At 42.5% G+C, this 21,133-nt stretch overlaps 1 protein-coding gene across 1 annotated transcript in view; it reads left to right on the plus strand.

Annotated features, from left to right (window-relative positions):
* The first annotated feature begins 2,984 nt into the window (after nt 1-2,984).
* Nucleotides 2,985-21,133, plus strand: part of LOC126292034 (hexosaminidase D-like) — a 363,487-nt gene continuing 345,338 nt past the window's right edge. Inside the window, exon 1 of the mRNA XM_049985827.1 lies at nt 2,985-3,103. The gene's annotated coding sequence lies outside the window, so the exon portion shown is untranslated. The remainder of the gene's footprint in view (nt 3,104-21,133) is intronic.

Raw genomic sequence — 21,133 nt, forward strand, 5'->3', positions numbered from 1 at the left:
CGAGACGTCCTCCCACTCTACCACAGGTGAGGGATCAGCCTCAATGCGGGCAGTATCCCGGGCAACCACAGTCTTAGTCCGATTGTGGGATGCGTGGGACGAGCTGGCCGTCCCCGACAAACCCCCATCCGGATCCCCACAGTGATGCCCATTGGCAACAGCCTCAAGCTGTGTGACCAAAGCCAACACCGCCTGAAGCTGGGAGCTAAGGGACGCCAACTCAGCCTGCATCCGAACACAGCAGTTGCAGTCCCTATCCATGCTAAAAACTGTTGTGCAAAGAACGTCTGAAGTAATCTACAGAGAGCACAAACAATTCGACACAAAATTTAAACGGTCACTAAAATACAAGATTTCCTAGTAATGCAGTAATGCTGCTACTTGCTTACTGCTCACACTGCTCGGCGGCGGTAGGAGACTACGCGATTTTACACTATTCAGGTACTAAAACGCGATGCTACCATTCTCAAATATTATAATACGCCCGAAATTTATGAATTAAACAATGCAAGCACCAAAAACACGCAAAGAAATGAAGAGTTAAAATATGTAACAAATGAGTGAGCTAGGAGTATACGACTTGCTGCTGCAGCTGCTTATCCAACGGCGGCAGGGACACACTGACCGTGACCGTCCGACACTGGCCGTTCAAAACAAAAACAGAAGACAGACGACTACGCTACTAGTCGCATGATCGGTCGTATGTTCATACTTCAATGATGACAATATTTTTACTCTGTTATGTGTGAATGTGCCGGCCGGGGTGGCCGAGCGGTTCTAGACGCTTCAGTCTGTAACCGAGCGACCGCTACGGTCGCAGGTTCGAATCCTGCCTCGGGCATGGATGTGCGTGATGTCCTTAGGTTAGGTTTAAGTAGTTCTAAGTTCTAGGGGACTGATGACCACAGCAGTTAAGTCCCATAGTGCTCAGAGCCATTTGAACCATTTTTTTTGTGTTAGTGTGTTATATGGGACAACGTGCTTATGAGATGTGAAAGGGCGATTTGGCGTTTACAACAATGTAATCTTGGCAGTCTGCGTTCGCGTCGTATCTCTGAAAGTAAAATAAAGAAAAAATTGCATTTCATGTGCAGAACTAATACTTACAATAAAAATTAAAAATGACCAAAATATTTAGATAAGTAATAAGTACATAATGTTCAATTAACGAAGCGAAAGCACACAAGGAAAAAACCTTTGCTACAAACTCCGAAAAGTTCTTTTACAAGTCAGGAAAAAGTTCTCCCACACAACAGGTTCACAAGTAGACAGACAAAATCACTGGGTTCGAACGCGGGACCTTTGACAAGACGACCTCACGCTCTGCCAACAAACACTCACACGCAAGTTCTGTAAAATACTTACTCGCAGATACGTCTTTCCTTTGTTCCGTCCTTCTGGTGTTACTTTTAATTACCGTTTATGCATGTTCTACTGGACAGTAGCATATAGCACGAACTAAATCGATGTTTTGGTTGATACTCTATCGACATACAACGTTTGGTACCGATCTGAACGTCTAACATCTGGAAGTTTAGGTGTGAGACATTCCAATAGTTCAACTTAGGAAATCGCTGACATTTGCAGAAGTTTTGAAAGCTTTCAGCAGAATACCTGTACCCGAGAAAAATAGCCGGCTATTGAGCTATTAAGAGCCGTTGCCATAGAGACGTTTACAAAATCCTGTTGTAGACACGCGAAACAGCTGCTTTCAGCGTAAACAAACTGTCTTCTAAATTGAGAGGGGTTGAAGACATGGAAATGAATTTGTTTCGATATCACACTAAAAACACAGTTCATTCTTTATTTTATTTTCTAATAGAGTATTAGCAAAATGAATACCCGGGCAATGGCGAGTTTGTCCGCTAGTAGGTTACAAATTTAAGCACTAGAAAGTATTTTCTGATGGTATTTATATGGACTGTAGCCTTGTGTGGAAGCGAAATGTGGACCGTAAGCAGTTGAGACATGGGGAGAACGGAAGCTTTTCAACGATGGTACAGAAGAATGTCTAAGATTAGGTGGATAGATTGGATGGGGAGGTACCGAATCTAACTAGAAAGAAAAGAAACTTACGGTGAGCACTATCGCACTTAACATCTGCGGTCATCTGTCTCCTAGACTTAAACGTAACAACATCACACGTATCCATGCCTGAGGTCGGATTCGAAACTGTGACCGCAGCAGCAGCGCGGTTCCGGACTGAAGCACCTAGAACCGCTCAGCCACAGCGGCCGGCCTAAAATAAGGGATCGTTTGATAACATACATCTTAAGGGGTCCGCGAATCCTTAAGTATTTTAAACATCTTTGGAAAGTGATTATTAACAGCTGTCAGGCAATGTATAAAATGCATGTTTGATCATCAGCTGCTTCTTTATTTAAATGCTATATATTGACAGGTTTCGGTCACAGACCATCTTCACGAATTCTATTCAAAGTGTCAAATTCTTGACTGTAAACGGTTGTAACCGAGACCTGTCGGTACTTATGTTGTAAACAAAAGTGAATGGTCTTCAAATACGCATTTTATACCACCATCTTCACGAATTCTATCAAAGTTTCAAACTCTTGACTGTAAACGGTTGTAACCGAGACCTGTCGGTACCTATGTTGTAAACAGAAGTGAATGGTCTTCAAATATGCATTTTATACCATGCGAATGTCTTACTGTAAGGACGAAAAGTATGCGTTTTTGTTCAAGAAATCGCCCGCGGACAATGTTGGGTGGATGTTCCACCGAGGGCATCACTGCTTGTAAAGCAAGGCAATAATTTATTGCTTAATTTGCACATACGTCTAAATGATGCTGATTAGACTTCGAGAGCGTTAGCCTTAACGCAAACTACACACGAAATTATTTTGCAGCTGTTGACGTCCGTTCACGCCATCTCTTCCACGCGCGGGCAGGTACATAGTTTTACGAGTTCTCGTCAGGTGGCAGCAGCAAGCAGCGACTGAACACAATATTCCGACCGGCGCCAGTCTGTTGTTCGGTCTCGAAGTGTGCGGCGCGTTTTCGACTGGAAACGTTCGGAAAGCGAAACCCCGCAAAAGCAACGACTGAAAACGCCAAACGAAGGTTGCCTTCGACAACTAATCACGTAAGCTAACACAATATTAACATTCCCCTTGACTAAAATTGATATTCAAGTTCTGCAAATAGTATTTCATTGTTTCATACATAGTGAGTAACGTTAATATTCGGACATTACGAGATTTATATTTCGTATCATAATAATTTTGTTCTCAATAAAACAAATGAGAAGCATAACTAAGTATTTTCTAAAACTATATGACTTGTAAATAACAGCATGTGTTTTATTAATATAATATATGAAACTTCTTTTTAATTCGATTTAAATACAACTCGGTCCCATTTTCACGTTACGTTAATACTCGCACATTTTCCATAACTAATTATTTCAAGACAATTTTTTGTGAAAAATATACTTAAATATCTTGTGGGGTAGTCATTCTGTTGTATCACTTCTTTCCAACGCTGCGCTGCTAATGATCTTTTTGAAACAGTCAACACAGAGACGATCGTATTCTTCTTTTAATCGACTCTTCGAAGTTTCTTCGGAAGATGTTAGTGCTTTTCTGTTACGTCGCTCTACTTCTCCACATACATTCTCTGAAGGGTTGAGGTCTGGTGATTAAGGTGGTCATTGTAAGACTTCCCAGCAATAGCACAACAAATATCATTGCACAATGCGAGCCTTATGTTTCACGTCGTGGCCATAGTAAAACATGAATGTGTTTGATATCCCGATTTTTCAGCACTTTTGCGTAATTTTCTTTTAGTACATACACGTAGGCATATTTGTGCATAACACTGTCGATGAACAGTAATTCGTCCGGTCCAGATGTGGATACACATTCACAGGCGGCTTCTTCCTAGGTACTCTTCCATTGTAGGCACTATCTTTCAATGCTCTACAAATCCTTTGACGCTGAACCCTCTTTTCAGTATCGTTTAGAAGCTCACTTGCTGATCTGGGTGCACTAAGTGTAGGAACCTTCTTTAGTTTTCGTATTAGATTCCTCTTGTTACGTGCATATAACTTCTTTTGATTAGCCCTTTGAGGTGTAGAGTCAATACGGTGCTCGTTGTTGAATGGTTTGACGTTTACCACAGTACTTTTACTCATGTTGAGCATGGCAGCATTTTTTCTGTATGATTTACATTTCATATTAAGAACAATCACAAGTTGTCCTATAGCAAAACTACTATTACATTTGCGTGATATGATACTGTCTGGACAGTCATTTGTAAATAAACACTGTCTTCTAACCCAGGGGTTTAAAACTTGGCGAAAACAACCTAAACAAGTGCTACACTGCCAACTGTACGAATATTAAAGTAACGAGAAAATAGAAAAGTGTGTTATTTAAATCGTGTGGTTTAACAAATGTTGTAAGTTGTACAAAAAGAGTGCATGCTGTTCATACTATTATTCACTGCCCATCTACCTTAATGTAATAGTTGATTATTTTTTATTTTTGCTTTGTTAAGAATAAAGATATGATACTGCAAAGCAAAACTCAGATACACCACGTTAACATGGGGTTGCAAAACCGGATTTCGTATGTGATTTGTGAATACACTTCAAAATTGATTCTGGAAATCCGCTTCTAGTTGCCAGTTTGCCAATTTCGCAATCGATTTTCGCTACCATGTAAACACAACCGGTTTTGAAGAGTGCTCGGACTGTCAGGTTTAGCATTGTTTTTAAAAATTTCTGGCGAATACGGACGGAGTGGCTTTTTGTACAGTGAAGGAAAAGTTGCAATATTAGACTGAAGCTGTTTACACCTCGTCTAATTGAAGCGAAAGAGCGATTATGTTGACTGTATCATGAACTGTAACAGCTGCTTTTCAGGCGCCATATTCAACTGGGCTATCGAATTTGCTTCAGACGTTAACGACAGCGAAAAGCGTTTCCTGAAATTCGGTTTTCGTCTTTCGGAATTTGTGTCCTACTATTAACGTTCCTCACTGGATCTTCTGTCGACCCTTACTCGAAAATTACTTCCTCATCTGTAATTTGCAAAACACTGAAGTGCACGGCAGTTATAAGGGTTCAACAGCAAGGATGGAGCGAAGGTAGAATGGTTTTAAAAGCCTCTGTGAACGTTGTAATTTGAGTAAAGTAACCATTGCGATGTCCGCACCTGGTGGTCTTGCGGTAGCGTTTTCGCTTCGCGCCCACGATGTCCCCCGTTCGATTCCTAGTGAGGTCAGGGATTTTCCCTGGCTCGAGATGACTGGGTGCTGCTGTGCCGTCATCATCATTCATCCCCGTTAAGGTCGGAGGAAGGCAATGACCACCTCCGCTAGACCCTTGCCTAGCGGTGAGGGTCTGCCGCACAGTCCCCTATGCTCCTCTGAGTATGAGACACCATCATCATCATCCATTGTAATACCTACGATAGCGATACGCAGGTGTTTGTAGTATCTTTATTACTAAACCGCTATTCCGGGAGCCAGTAACAATTGTACATTGACTTTGTAACCGTTCTTTCTTTCTTTTCTTTTTTCTGTGACTAGTTTGGTGTGGCCATCAACGAATTACTCTCCTGTGCCAATCTCTTCATCTCAGTACAGCACTTGCAATCGTTCTTAATTATTTGCTGAATGTATCCCAGTCTCTGTCTTTCTCTCTTCTTTTATAGTTTTTATCTTCTACAGCTCCCTCCGCTACTATGGCAGTTATTCCCTATCTTACCATCCTGTCCCTTCATCTTGTCAGTGTTTCCCACACACCCCTTTCCTCGCCGGCTCTCCTGAGCGCCTCCTCATTCCTTCTCTTATCAGACCACCAAATTTTCAGCATTCTTCTGTAGCACCACATCTCAAATGCAGCGATTCCCTTCTCATCCGGTTTTCCCACAGTCTAGGTTTCGTTAGCATACAGCGTTGCTCCAAACGTACATTCTCAAATTTCTTCCTCAAATTAAGGATTATGTTTGATACTAGTAGACTTCTCTTGGCCAGGAAAGCCAATTTTGTCAGTTCTAGTCTACTTTTTGTTCTCATTGCTCCGTCTGTCATAGGTGAATTTGATGCCTAGGTAGCATAATTCCTTAACATCATGTACTTCGTGATCATCAACCCTAATGTTAAGTTTCTCACAGTTCGTCTTTCTGCTACTTCTCATTACTTTCGTTTTTCTTCGATTTACTCTCAATCCATATACTGTACTCATTAGACTGTTCATTCCATTCATCAGATCCTGCAATTCTTCTTTTCTGAGGACAGCAATTTCGTCAACGAATCTTGTCACTAGTATTCTTTTACACTGAATTTTAATTCAGCTCTTGAACCATCCTTTTGGGCGAAAGACTACATCCCGTCGCACATCCCTTTTAATCCGAGCACTTCGTTCTTGGTCATCCACTCTTATTTTTCCTTCTTGGCTCTTGTCCATATTGTATATTACCCATCTTCCCCTGTTACTCACCCATATTTTTCTCAGAATTTCGAACGTCTTACTTCATTTAACACTGTCGAACGCTTTTTCCAGGTCGAAAAATCCAATGACTGTGTCTTGATTTTTCTTCAGTCTTGCTTCTAGGGACAACAAACATGATTTTCAATATATCACATAATTATTGGCCGAATTAAAAATCTTAAATGCTGTAATAATTACCTAATTAAAATATGTAATCTTATGCTAAAAGATTACACGGTAACATAAGTATTATAATTAGAATCTACGTCTTGAGACAGCATAAGACATCTCCCGCACATACCCAGGTTAGTATTCGAGAATTCGAGCATTTGACGACTTCCACCGCGCTTTACATATCATTTCATGCCTTTACAAAAACATTAACTCGCTGAGACCCTGCAGAAAATTCTGGCATGCCGTTATAATTAATTACTTATTTACTACCGACTCTGTTCGCAACACAGTTTGCAGACAGCACCCATGTATACCACTGAATGTACTGTAAAATTGTATTTTTGTACGGCACATAGCCCAAGATGTGCCCAATTGCAAATAGAAGCCTCAGAGCACGTCTGAATGACGCCAGCAATGTACTTTTTCTGATGGCCGACACAAACGCATTAAGCCTTGAACCCTTTTCACAATATAAAAGATCACTGTCAAAGATTTCATCAGCTTTCTTCGACCAAACTTCAATACTGGCCATTAAAATTGCTACACCAAGAAGGAATGCAGATGATAAACGGGTATTCATTGGACAAATATACTAGAACAGACATGTGATTACATTTTTACGCAATTTGGGTGCGTAGATCCTAAGAAATCAGTACCCAGAACAACCACCTCTGACCGTAATAACGGCCTAGATACACCGGGGCATTGAGTCAAAAAGAGCTTAGATGGTGTGTACATGTACAGCTGCCCATGCAACTTTAACATGACATCACAGTTCATCAAGAGTAGTGACTGGCATACCGTGACGAGCCAGTTGCTCGGCAACCATTGACCAGACGTTTTCAATTGGTGAGAGATCTGGAGAATGTGCTGGCCAGGGCAGCAGTCGAACATTTTCTGTATCCAGAAAGGCCCGTACAGGACCTGCAACATGCGGTCGTGCATTATCCTGTCGAACTGTAGGGTTTCGCAGGGATCGAATAAAGGGTAGAGCCACGGGTCGTAACACATCTGAAATGTAACGTCCACTGTTCAAAGCGCCGTCAATGCGAACAAGAGGTGACCGAGACGTGTAACCAATTGCACCACATACCATCACGCCGGGTAATACGCCAATGTGGCGATGACGAATACACGCTTCCAATGTGCGTTCACCACGATGTCGCCAAACACGGATGCGACTATCACAATGCTGTAAACAGAACCTGGATTCATCCGAAAAAATGACGTTTTGCCATTCGTGCACCCAAGCTCGTCGTTGAGAAACCATCGCAGGCGCTCCTGCCTGTGATGCAGCGTCAAGGGTAACCGCAGCCGTGGTCTCCCAGCTGATAGTCCATGCTGCTGCAAACGACGTCGAACTGTTCGTGCAGATGGTTGTGATCTTGCAAACGTATCCATCTGTTGACTCAGGGACCGAGACGTGGCTGCACGATCCGTTACAGCCAGTCATCTCGACTGCTAGTGATACGAGGCTGTTGGGATCCAACACGGCGTTTCGTATTACCCTCCTGAACCCACCGATTCCATATTCAGCTAACAGTCATTGGATCTCGACCAACGCGAGCAGCAATGTCGCGATACGATAAACCGCAATCGCGATAGGCTACAATCAGACTTTTATCAAAGTCTTAAACGTGATGGTACGCATTTCTCCTCCTTACACGAGGCATCCCAACAAGGTTTCACCAGGCAACGCCGATCAACTGCTGTTTGTGTATGAGAAATCGGTTGGAAACTTTCCTCATGTCAGCACGTTGTAGGTGTCGCCACCAGCGCCAACCTTGTGTGAATGATCTGAAAAGCTAATCATTTGCATATCACAGCGTCTTCTTCCTGTCGGTTAAATCTCGCGTCTGTAGCACGTCATCTTCGTGGTGTAGCTATTTTAATGACAAGTAGTGTAGTTCATTAGAGCTATTACACCATCGTAAAAATTTTCATCATGGGTGTTTGGGAGTAGAAGACGAAAAGTTAATCACTTGTACAACAGCGTACGTCGGTGGCGAGCGCATTGCGTGAAAAGAAGGAGAAGCGTAAACGCCTACGTGATAAACCGTAGGTAACGAGAAGGGAAACTCGAAGTGTTCCCCCATAAGTTGCTTTGTGAGCTGTAGCAGGAGGACACACAGAGGAACGAAACTTATTTGAACAGACATTTCAATTTGCCTTCATAAAAGTGGTCCCTCAGATTTGCATACACATTACTCATTCATAATACCATGTCTTAATTTCCTTCATCGTATCGATGTTTTTGGAAAGCCTGCACCTGCGTCATTCATGATTTAAACAATGCAACATTGTATTAGCTACAATTTTTTCATGTTTAATATGAAGCGTTTCGGCATTTTATTCTCATTATCAAGAGGAAATATTTACATAGGTATTTTTGTAGTGTTTGAATGTGTGTTTCTCTGCATCTCTTGCCCTGCAGTTGTGTCTTTATGGTTTATACTGCAATCAGAGAGATTTCTATTGTCCGGTTTTATCGAAACGTCACATAAAATACAGACGTAAATGTTTGTACTTGATGATGACAATAAATTCTCGTAAAGCATAGAGCATATCTTGGAAAAACATGTAAATGGTGCAGTGTCTTATTAATTAAAACGTGAATTCCACTTCTGCTATAGAATGTTTTGTGATTAGGCTATTTCAGCTTGCAATATAGTACTCAAATCCCACACTGCACCATTTTACGCATTATTCCAAAACCTATATGAATCACGTAAGGATGAATTTCTGAATGTTAAGTTTGGTTATTAAAGAGTACAAAAAAATACATTTAATTGATTGACGTATACTTTAAACAGAGTTGACTTTTCACATCTTCATCTCCTTCCACATCCTTCCATAAGCTTAACATCATCCACAGTGCAGCCACTTCGGATCAAGCTGATTAGCTCATTGCTGCAGCAATTTTTGTTAGATTCCAACCGCTTATTACAGTTTTTGTTACGAAGAATTTCATGTCCTTCATACTTTGCAATTGTCGCTTTGGTGGCAGTCATACACCAAATATACTACGTCATTTTATAGCTTCAGTGCACTGAAGCAAGCGAAGCGACATGTGTACAATGCCTAACTTTGATCAAAGATCTTTGCAAAAAATTTCCCTGCTACATTGTCAAAGGTTTGGCCAAAGGACTGTGATATTTGCCGTTGGCCACGAATACTACATTGCTGACATAAAACAGACGTACGACCTGGTCTGTATTTATCATTGACCACGGCTCAAGAGATGTGACGTCATAAACATTGACACGCATGAAAAAGTAGCTTTCACTTCAAACGGAGTGCATATTCATCCAGTGTGTCATATTGAGTGCACTTACAGTCAGTCGGAGTTACTTTGTATCACTTTTTACCATTTTTTGAAAATACTGCGCCGGCCGCGGTGGTCTCGCGGTTCTAGGCGCGCAGTCCGGAACCATGCGACTGTTACGTTCGCAGGTTCGAATCCTGCCTCCGGCATGGATGTGTGTGATGTCCTTAGGTTAGTTAGGTTTAAGTAGTTCTAAGTTCAAGGGGACTGATGACCACAGCTGTTGAGTCCCATAGTGCTCAGAGCCATTTGAACCATTTTTGAAAATACTGCACACAAAGTAAATTACACATCGCCACAGAAATTGTAACGTTTCGCATCTGTAGTAATTGAATGTTTAGAAAAGTGAAAATGTATATTAATTGTGCTCTAGTAGCGTAAAATTTCAATTTTGATTCTGGTACAAAATTACACTGGCATTCAGGAAAACTTTAGACCAGTCTTAAAAAACTAAGAATTTCTTCTACATCTAATGCTCTGGGTAAATTTAGATCGTAGTAAAAAGAAATCTGGTGTTAATAAGAAGTAAAAACAAATAGTGTTTATTCAGTTACTGTACGTTTATTTTGAATTATCGAGATATTAGTATCGACCTGGTATTGTTGAACTTAAACCACTGTCGCCAGAAGCTCTCCTCACAGTCAAAGCAATTAAAGGATAATCACAAGCCTAAGAACTTTTAGGAAGTTGGACAGAAATCTGAAATGCTAATTAGAAATCACAGAGGTAATAAAGTGGTTACTTTTGGTAGAAAACAAAGCAAGTAGGTGGAGCAACAGCCAACTGAAACGAAAGTGGTGGGTGGTATAAAGATACCCTGACAAGAAAAAAGTTACCCTGATTGGTTGTAGCGATTTCCAACAGACTGTAAGTGGTATTTCAAACCTCTTACTTAAAGTCGGATATTTAACACACAAACTCATTTGTTAATCAAACGTTTTAAGCTGTCTTATACATGGGAGAACTATTCAGGGGTTTATCGGTACTCCTATGTTCCTTACTTAAAGCTTGTCAGTAGGTTTTCGGGAAACAGTTCGCCTCTATCTCTAAGAATCTGCCAATTTATTTTTCTCAGCATCACAATGACGCTCCTCCATGAGTCAAACCAGCTTTCAACATTCCCTGTTAGTCCTATTTGATACGAGTCCCACAAACTAGAGAATTATTCCAAGATGAAACGCACAAGTATTTCGTGAGGAATCTCTTTTGTGTAGATGGATTCCATTTTCCTGGTATCGTGTTACTAAACCGAAGTCTGCCACTGGTTTAGCCGGGACTGATCCTATCTGATTCTTCTGTTACATATCCCCAGTAAAATTTCCATGAAGTAATGAGTGCTGTGGACAAGGGATCGCAAACTGATTCCATATTTCCAGAAATCTTTTCATGTCGTTCCTCACAAACGGCTTCTAGTCAGATTTCTTGCCTATGGAACACCGTCTCAGTTGTGCAACTGAACTCGTGATTTCCTGTCAGAAAAGTCAGGCTTCGTAGTAGTTGACGAAAAGTTATGGAGTAAAACAGAAGTGGTATCTGACCGTCTCCAAGGAGGTGATTCAGGCTCTTTGCTGTTCCTAATCTGTATAAATGGATTAGGAGACAATCTGAGTAGCCACATTAAGTTGTCTGCAGAAGGTGCTGTCATTTACTGTGTACAAAAGGTGGTGGTGGTGGTTAGTGTTTAACGTCCCGTCGACAACGAGGTCATTAGAGACGGAGCGCAAGCTCGGGTTAGGGAAGGATTGGGAAGGAAATCGGCCGTGCCCTTTCAAAGGAACCATCCCGGCATTTGCCTGAAACGATTTAGGGAAATCACGGAAAACCTAAATCAGGATGGCCGGAGACGGGATTGAACCGTCGTTCTCCCGAATGCGAGTCCAGTGTGCTAACCACTGCACCACCTCGCTCGGTGTACAAAAGGCATCAGAAGATCAAAACCAAAAGCAAAATGATTTAGACACTGTATCTGTATGGTGTGAAAAGTGGAAATCGACCCTAAATAACGAAAAGTGTGAGGTGATCCCGGCGAGTGCTAACAGAAATCCGTTAAATTTCGGTTACACGAAAAATCACACGACTCTACAGACTTTCAATTCATCTAACTACGTGGGAATAACCGTTACAAGCAACTACAATTGCAAGGATCACACAGATAATGTTGTGGGGAAAGCGAATCAAAGGCTGCGGTTTATTTGCAGAACACTTAGTAAATGCTACAGGCATACTGAAGAGACTACCTACACTGCACTTGTCCATCGTCTGTTAGAGTACTGCTGTGCGGTATGGGACCCTTCTCATATAGACTCCTGGAAGTTGAAATAAGAACACCGTGAATTCATTGTCCCAGGAAGGGGAAACTTTATTGACACATTCCTGGGGTCAGATACATCACATGATCACACTGACAGAACCACAGGCACATAGACACAGGCAACAGAGCATGCACAATGTCGGCACTAGTACAGTGTATATCCACCTTTCGAGCAATGCAGGCTGCTATTCTCCCATGGAGACGATCGTAGAGATGCTGGATGTAGTCCTGTGGAACGGCTTGCCATGTCATTTCCACCTGGCGCCTCAGTTGGACCAGCGTTCGTGCTGGACGTGCAGACCGCGTGACACGACGCTTCATCCAGTACCAAACATGCTCAATGGGGGACAGATCCGGAGATCTTGCTGGCCAGGGTAGTTGACTTACACCTTCTAGAGCACGTTGGGTGGCACGGGATACATGCTGACGTGCATTGTCCTGTTGGAACAGCATGTTCCCTTGCCGGTCTAGGAATGGTAGAACGATGGGTTCGATGACGGTTTGGATGTACCGTGCACTATTCAGTGTCCCCTCGACGATCACCAGAGGTGTTCGGCCAGTGTAGGAGATCGCTCCCCACACCATGATGCCGGGTGTTGGCCCTGTGTGCCTCGGTCGTATGCAGTCCTGATTCTGACTCTCACCTGCACGGCGCCAAACACGCATACGACCATCATTGGCACCAAGGCAGAAGCGACTCTCATCGCTGAAGACGACACGTCTCCATTCGTCCCTCCATTCACGCCTGTCGCGACACCACTGGAGGCGAGCTGCACGATGTTGGGGCGTGAGCGGAAGACGGCCTAACGGTGTGCGGGACCATAGCTCAGCTTCATGGAGACGGTTGCAAATGGTTCTCGCCGATACCCCAGGAGCAACAGTGTCCCTAATTTGCTGGGAAGTGGCGGTGCGGTCCCCTACGGCAATGCGTATGATCCTACGGTCTTGGCGTGCATCCGTGCGTCGCTGCGGTCCGGTCGCAGGTCGACGGGCACGTGCACCTTCCGCCGACCACTGGCGACAACATCGATGTACTGTGGAGACCTCACGCCCCACGTGTTGAGCACTTCGGCGGTACGTCCACCCGGCCTTCCGCATGCCCACTATACGCCCTCGCTCAAAGTCCGTCAACTGCACATACGGTTCACGTCCACGCTGTCGCGGCATGCTACCAGTGTTAAAGACTGCGATGGAGCTCCGTATGCCACGGCAAACTGGCTGACACTGACGGCGGCGGTGCACAAATGCTGCGCAGCTAGCGCCATTCGACGGCCAACACCGCGGTTCCTGGTGTGTCCACTGTGCCGTGCGTGTGATCATTGCTTGTACAGCCCTCTCGCAGTGTCCAGAGCAAGTATGGTAGGTCTGACACACTGGTGTCAATGTGGTCTTTTTTCCATTTCCAGGAGTGTAGAATTAACAGAGGGCAACAAAAAAGTTCAAAGACGGGGTCCCAGTCATTAAAACAAATGCGTTTTTAGTCGGAGAGATCTTTTCACTTTTTGCTCCAAATTCGAAACGACCTACATACGGAAAAATGATCATCGTAATTTCAGATAAATCAGAGTCTACAGGAAAAAACTAACAAGTAGAGGTCCCGAACGGTGTTATCGACTTTTTGAAACAATCTATAGGGTGATTTAGGTTAAGGTCGCAGGTATCACATCCTGCAGCTATTTACCCTGATTGGCCCTCACTTGCAAGTAACTGAGGAATAAAAATTCGGAATTTTATGTGACAATCAATACCGTTAAGAAAGTCTCTCTAGACGCTGTGGTTATGTGGTGCAATGGGTGCAGTAGTAGTTCAATATGTAGGAGACACTGGGTTCCAGTTTCGCCAGGTGCCGTAAGTCTGTTTTATTTTTAAATCTTATTCGAAATGATTCTGGTCATCATTTTTGTTCAGTTACTTGACTTAAATGCGACTTTTTACTCCCATTCCTTCGTTAGATCATTTTAAACATATCAACTTCTTTGTTTGCTCTCCTTTTTCTTCCGATCATTGTTTTTCTACTTGCAGTATTAGTTCATGTGTTTTCTTCTTCTTCTTCTTCTTCTTCTTCTTCTTCTTGTTTCGAATGGACCTACTTGGGACCACGCTTGTTCAACTGTTAGGCTTTGATCTTTGCCGAGTACTGTCCGCAGCTCTTGGTCTAGTGGCTAGCGTTGCTGCCTCTGGATCACAGGGTCCCTGGTTCGATTCCCGGCCGGGTTGGGGATTTTCTCTGCTTGAGGACTGGGTGTTTGTGTTGTCCTCATCATTTCATCATCATAATCATCATCATTCGTGACAGTGGATAGAGTGAACAGTGTAAAAATTGGGACTTTGTACGGGTGCTGATGACTGCGCAGCTGAGAGTGCCACAAACCAAACATCACCATCATCCGGTACTGTCGCATCCTCTGGCGATGTGACTCCTTCTTTTCTTCTGTCCAGGAGATACCTTTCCTTTGGGTCTTCTCCTGAAATCCTCGGACTTCATTCAGAGTACATCTCACAGACTGTATGTTCTGGAGAGCAGTTATTACCAGTTCCTTAATGTCCTTGTCCGTTCCTGTCAGCGAAGTGGTGCGAACCTTCTTGTTTTGCCAGAAGGTGAACACACAGTGGGTCAAACTGTTTGGAGACAATCTTGCAACATGGATATAGAAAGCTACCCCTCTTTTCCTTGCACAGTCAGAGAGCCTCTCGATATGTTCGTAGAGCTCCGAGCTATATCGCCTTCTGAAGTACCCATGTCCTTCTACTGGGTCTGGGATCATTTTGACGATTCTCCTCTGTGTCACTTCCAATTTCTCCATCAGACCTCTCTGGTTCATGAAAAGACATTCCATGGCACACAGGGCTCCTGGTCGTATGACTGATGTGTAGTGCTTAAGTTTCAGGCTGTGTGACAGGCATTTTTTGTTGAAGGTGTTTATAGTCAATCGACAGGTTAGTTCCAACTTGTTGACTCTCATGGATAATGACGCTTTTTTGATAAGTTGGGTTCAATCCATTCTCCGAGATACTTAAAATTCTCATTCCTTTTGATGTTTCCCTGACCAAGTAACATCTCTCTGTTAGCTTCTTTGATTATGGTGAATATCTGTTTTCTCCAGCGACACTTGGAGACCCACTTTGGCTGCCTGTTTTCTCAGGCAATTTACCGGCATTGTTGCCATTGCAAGAGAATCAGCAATCAGTGTCATATCATCTTGAAAAAGCCTGGCAATCTACAATCTGTTCTTCATTCATAATGCACAGGTAGACACCACTCTGAACACCCAAACTGGTCATCTCCTTGGGCCATTCTCTCACGACCTTTTCAAGGACACAGTTGAAGAGAAGTGGATAGAGTCCACCCCCTTGTCTCACTCTAGTTTTTATCTCGAAGATTTTTGAGATACCTCTAAATTTGACCTTGGAAATGGGTATTGTCAAGGTTTCTGGAATGAGTCTGCTGGCTTTGTTGTCTAGTCCTAGTTCCTGGAGTATTTTGTTAAGCGTTTCTCGTCTTCTACATCTACATCTACATCTACATGACTACTCTGCAATTCACATTTAAGTACTTGGCAGAGGGTTCATCGAACCACAATCATACTATCTCTCTACCATTCCACTCCCGAACAGCGCGCGCGCGAACCTAAACCTTTCTGTTCGAGCTCTGATTTCTTTTATTTTATTTTGATCATCATTCCTACCTACGTACGTTGGGCTCAACAAAATATTTTCGCATTCGCAAGAGAAAGTTGGTGACTGAAATTTCGTAAATAGATCTCGTCTGTGCTTTAATGACTTCCATCCCAACTCGTGTATCATATCTGCCACACTCTCTCCCCTATTACGTGATAATACAAAACGAGCTGCCCTTTTTTGCACCCTTTCGATGTCCTCCGTCAATCCTACCTGGTAAGGATCCCACACCGCGCAGCAATATTCTAACAGAGGACGAACGAGTGTAGTGTAAGCTGTCTCTTTAGTGGACTTGTTGCATCTTCTAAGTGTCCTGCCAATGAAACGCAACCTTTGGCTCGACTTCCCCACAATATTATATATGTGGTCCTTCCAACTGAGTTGTTCGTAATTTTAACACCCAAGTACTTAGTTGAATTGACAGCCTTGAGAATTGTACTATTTATCGAGTAATCGAATTCCAACGGATTTCTTTTGGAACTCATGTGGATCATCTCACACTTTTCGTTATTTAGCGTCAACTGCCACCTGCCACACCATACAGCATTTTTTTCTAAATCGCTTTGCAACTGATACTGGTCTTCGGATGACCTTACTAGACGGTAAATTACAGCATCATCTGCGAACAACCTAAGAGAACTGCTTGGATTGTCACCTAGGTAATTTTATAGATCAGGAACAGCAGAGGTCCCAGGACGCTTCCCTGGGGAACACCTGATATCACTTCAGTTTTACTCGATGATCTACCGTCTATTACTACGAACTGCGACCTTCCTGACAGGAAATCACGAATCTAGTCGCACAATGAGACGATACCCCATAGGCCCGCAGCTTGGTTAGTAGTCGCTTTGCGTTTGCCAGTGCAATCTGTTCAGCACAGGATCTGGTTTTCCTTAAGCCTCCCTGACATTCTCCCAGTTGACTGTCAAGTTGATATTCTGCCCCTTGTTACCGGAACAAGAGAAATTCCACGGTAGTTGTTGAGATCAGTAAAATCTCCATTTTTGTGAAGTGTTCCAGTCAGGTGGTAATTTCTATGTTTGCCTGGTGTCCTGGATTCGAACTTATTTCCGGGTTTGGTGTGGTTTGTTTGTAGCCGAAGTCTTCGCTGGGTGGATCACAGCTGAGTATGTTTTTAAAGTACTGTGCTAAGAGGTGGCAGTTGTCCTTGTCGTCAGAAACCAGTTTGCCCTTCGAGTCTCTGAAATGCAGATTTGGCGGATTGTATTTTCTGAGTGTCTGCTTGAAGGTTCTGTCGAAATCTCTGGAGTTATTCTTAGCGAAGCTCTCTTCGTTTGGGGTAGTTGGTTTTGTGTGAAGGTCCGTTAGGTTCCTATTATTATCTTAACTGTAAGCCTTCTTTATTCCAAAACTTTGTCCTAAGTTTTATTGGTTTTCTTACAATTCCAGTTCTTCCTTCTTCTCGTGAGGGGTGGGGGGGGTGGGGGGGGGGGTGGGGGGAGTTCATTGGCTGTCTTCACAAGAGTCTCCTTCAGCTGGTTCTACCTGTTGATATCTGTACTGTTCAGTCTCTGGCTCACTTCTTGCCTATTCTTAAGCCGCTCTAGGTCAATTCTTACTATCTTGTAGGTTCTGTGTACTCTAGTGTTTCTCGGCTGGAGTCTTCATTTTGATCTCCGAGAGGTAATGGTGTGAGTCAAGACTGGCACTTCTGAATATCTTCACGTTTTGTATTTCCTTTTGAGATTTTCTTGGAATGGCCACATGTTCTGTGTGAAATTCACCTAAGTTGGTGTTAGATGCAATCTAAGTCTTCTGTTTCCTTGGCAGATGTTTCAAGGCTGTACACTTCATGACCAACCCAAAAGTCTTACACAGATCCACCAATCGTTTCACATTGCGGTTGGTGCTCACATGTGACGGATAGTTATCCACTAAATTTCTGTACTTTTTCTCTCTTCCCAGTTGTGCATTGAAGTCACCAAGCAGTAAGACGGTGTTTGTCTATGGAACTTTAGAGGGAATATTTTCTAAGTCTTTCCATAATTTGTCAGTTCTGTCTGGATTGCGTCTGTTGTCCTGAATGGTTGAGGCATGTACACTGACTACATTGCAACCCTTGTTAGCGCACATGAGGGAGAGGCTGCTTGGGGAGGTGAGGTCAATCACTAAATCTAGTGTCTTGTGACTGACTATAAATCCTGTACCTAAGTGTGGTATGTTCTTCATTACCCAATGATTCACTTTTCCTTTGAGGATTCTGTACCCTTGGAACTCGAAGGCACGATAATCTGTGAAGCTGGTTTCCTGTACTGCTGGCACTACTATATTTTATAGTGTTAGTGAATTGGTCAGATGTTTCAATTTACGTCGAGTGATTTCAGGATGCTCCAACTCATCGTCAAAGCATGTTGGTGCAGACTCCCCAGAACCCGAAGGTCCGCTGACGTCACCTTGGTTGACAGTGTATTGGTTACCACCTGGGGTAGTGCGTTAAGCGAAATTTCCCTCCATGCTCAGTTGAAGATTATTCTTCGTGGGACAGTGGCGAGAAACTGTTCAAGAAATTACCAGGTTTTTAGCTTGAGAGGCTTATTATTTTTGGTTGTGACCTGTAGATTGGTTGCCTTCACTACAGCTAAGGAGCTCTGTCTACACCACTCTTTACTTATGACAAGGGGTGGTAGGAAAATGGACAAGGCAGGGACAGGGTGAGGATAGGAAAATGGGGACAGATAGGTGGTCGTGGGAGGCACTTTCTCTTGCTCCTCCCCTTCGCCCTGCCCGACTTGGGTGACCCTTCTGGTAGCTAAACTACCGCCGGCATAGCCGTACGGATCCAGAGCACGCAAACCTCATCTCCCCCACGGACTGAGCTTCGTTAAGGCGCTGTCCGCTGAGGAGGATTTAATTTCTTTTGTTTTGTCACCTTGTTTCTTCGTCTACACGACTGCGTTTATTATCCTGTTTCTCTTTTTTTAATGTCGTTATACTTATAAATCCTTCATTCATTAAACTCTTCGTCTGCGTTATTTTGTACATAGGGCAACAGGTATTTAGGTGATGTTTCAAGTGACTGTACAACGATTATTACGAAAAAAAATGCCCATCTGGTGACTAAAAATACATTCTTCAAACCACTGCACAGTCAATATAAACAGATTATTTGGACTTCAGTTTTTTTTAACTTGTTTTTAGATTTGCAGAATTTTTCTTCTACTCCTGAACAAAGACGATATTGGGTCTCAAATGTAAAGGAACAAAATTTTCGGACATATTCTTATTTCTTGGATTTAATAGCTGATAAAGAGTGTGTAACTTGTAACACGCAGAGTTATACTTCATTGCGGTTGAAAATACCTCTTTAAAATTACTTCATCGACCTCGTATGGGTGCGTGCAAACATTACTATTTTTAACAGAATCTTCCGTCGGTTCTTGGTAGAACAACATTATAATAAATGAATAGCACCAGTTTGCTTTTGTTCTACAATATTTTTCCTTTATTATTTAATTTATTATTGCTATTTTTATATTAGTGCTCAATAATTTTGCAAGTTCTTGCCTCATCAGCGAGAATTGAGGTGCGTTATTATGCAGACTTCTTGGTATAAATTTTCATGTAATTTATCGTAATGCAGTACACTGCTTGGAAGCCGGAGCCGCCATATTAGATACCCCAAAACATCAGCATACGATTGCGTCTTGTTCTTAATTTTTGACATGTGCATTAGCAGGTCCATTACATAGAAAATCGTTTATCTGGCCTTAAATGTATATTTGATCCTCTAATTAGACGCATTTCCCCTCGCTAAAGTAACGTTCTTTTTATTATACGTTTCGAATAAGAAATAACAGGAAATGTAATGTGAAAAGGATGCTTTCGTAATGCAGCATTTTCGTTGATGCGGACTGACGAAAGTGATATTCGGTCTATGTCCTCTTCACAAAAATGCTCAGAACGTATTCTGTTATGTTTGGTCAATTTTCGCAACGTTTATCTAGACACTTTTTCACGTTGGACTGACTGGAAATCGCAAGTGAAATGATAGAAATAAAACCATTACAGTAGACCAAAATTCATTTATGTAAAAGAAATTATCACATGAGGCGTCTAGTAAGGAATGGCTCACATGATAACTTACAAGCCAGATTACGAATGACCGAGCGAGGTGGCGCAGTAGTTAGCCCACTGGACTTGCCTGCGAGAGGACAACAGTTCAAAGCTGCGTCCAGCCATTCTGCTTTAGGTTTTCCCTGATTTCCCTAAATAGCTCCAGGCAAATGTCGGGATGGTTCTTTCCAATCGGCACGGCCGACTTCCTTCTCCTCCTTGAGACAGTCCGAGCTTGCGCTTCGTCTCTAATGACCATGATGTCGACCGGACGTTAAAAGCAATCTTCCTTCCTTCCTTAATCACGAATGAAATGCGATTCCTTTACACTTCAGACTATCATCAGAATAATTAGTACACACGTAAATGAAGCAAGCTGGCATTTTTTATCAAAACATTTCCACCAGAAGCTAATGTGTGCCACCAACTGACATGGCGGTCGTCGGCTTCGTCTGTGACGTCACAACTCTCATTATACCTCCATGTGGTCATCTAAATAGGCTTCACATTGGATTAGTTATACGCTGTCAGACAAACTGAAATTAACTGACTCTAACTTTAAACTATTTCTAAATATTTTGAATGAAGTGCCATCAAATTGCTCTGCGATAAAGTTTATACCGTTTTTTAAAAAGCTTGTTACTCAGTTAAAACAATACTTCGTCGACCTTTATCAAGAATCAAAGATGGTAGTACTTTCGCACTTTTTGTAAACTTCATTGTTCCAATCATATTTTTTTAAAAAATCAGCAGTCATCATTTAAATAAACATAAGGGCACGCATGAAGATCCAGTTTGTCAATGCTGTTTACCTTAATAAATGTACAAAACAACAAATATTTTAATCTTCATAACTATACTTCAAGCAGCTTTATTTTCACTTCAACGTAAATAATTGGCCATGTATTTAACAAGCACAATTCCCGATATTACATGTATATTGTCTGTGTACTGACTATGGCATTAGATTAACATTAAAATTTTAGATTTTTTTTCGTTGTAATAAACAGTTGTAGCCGTAGATCACAGATAACATAGACCGCACACGCGCCAATTTCTGCGACGTTGACGTTTGAAAGTAACATCTGTGGCAGAAAGCTAAACTCGTTACAGG

Source organism: Schistocerca gregaria, chromosome 9 (genome assembly GCF_023897955.1).
Source record: "Schistocerca gregaria isolate iqSchGreg1 chromosome 9, iqSchGreg1.2, whole genome shotgun sequence".
Taxonomy (NCBI): Eukaryota; Metazoa; Arthropoda; class Insecta; order Orthoptera; family Acrididae; genus Schistocerca; species Schistocerca gregaria.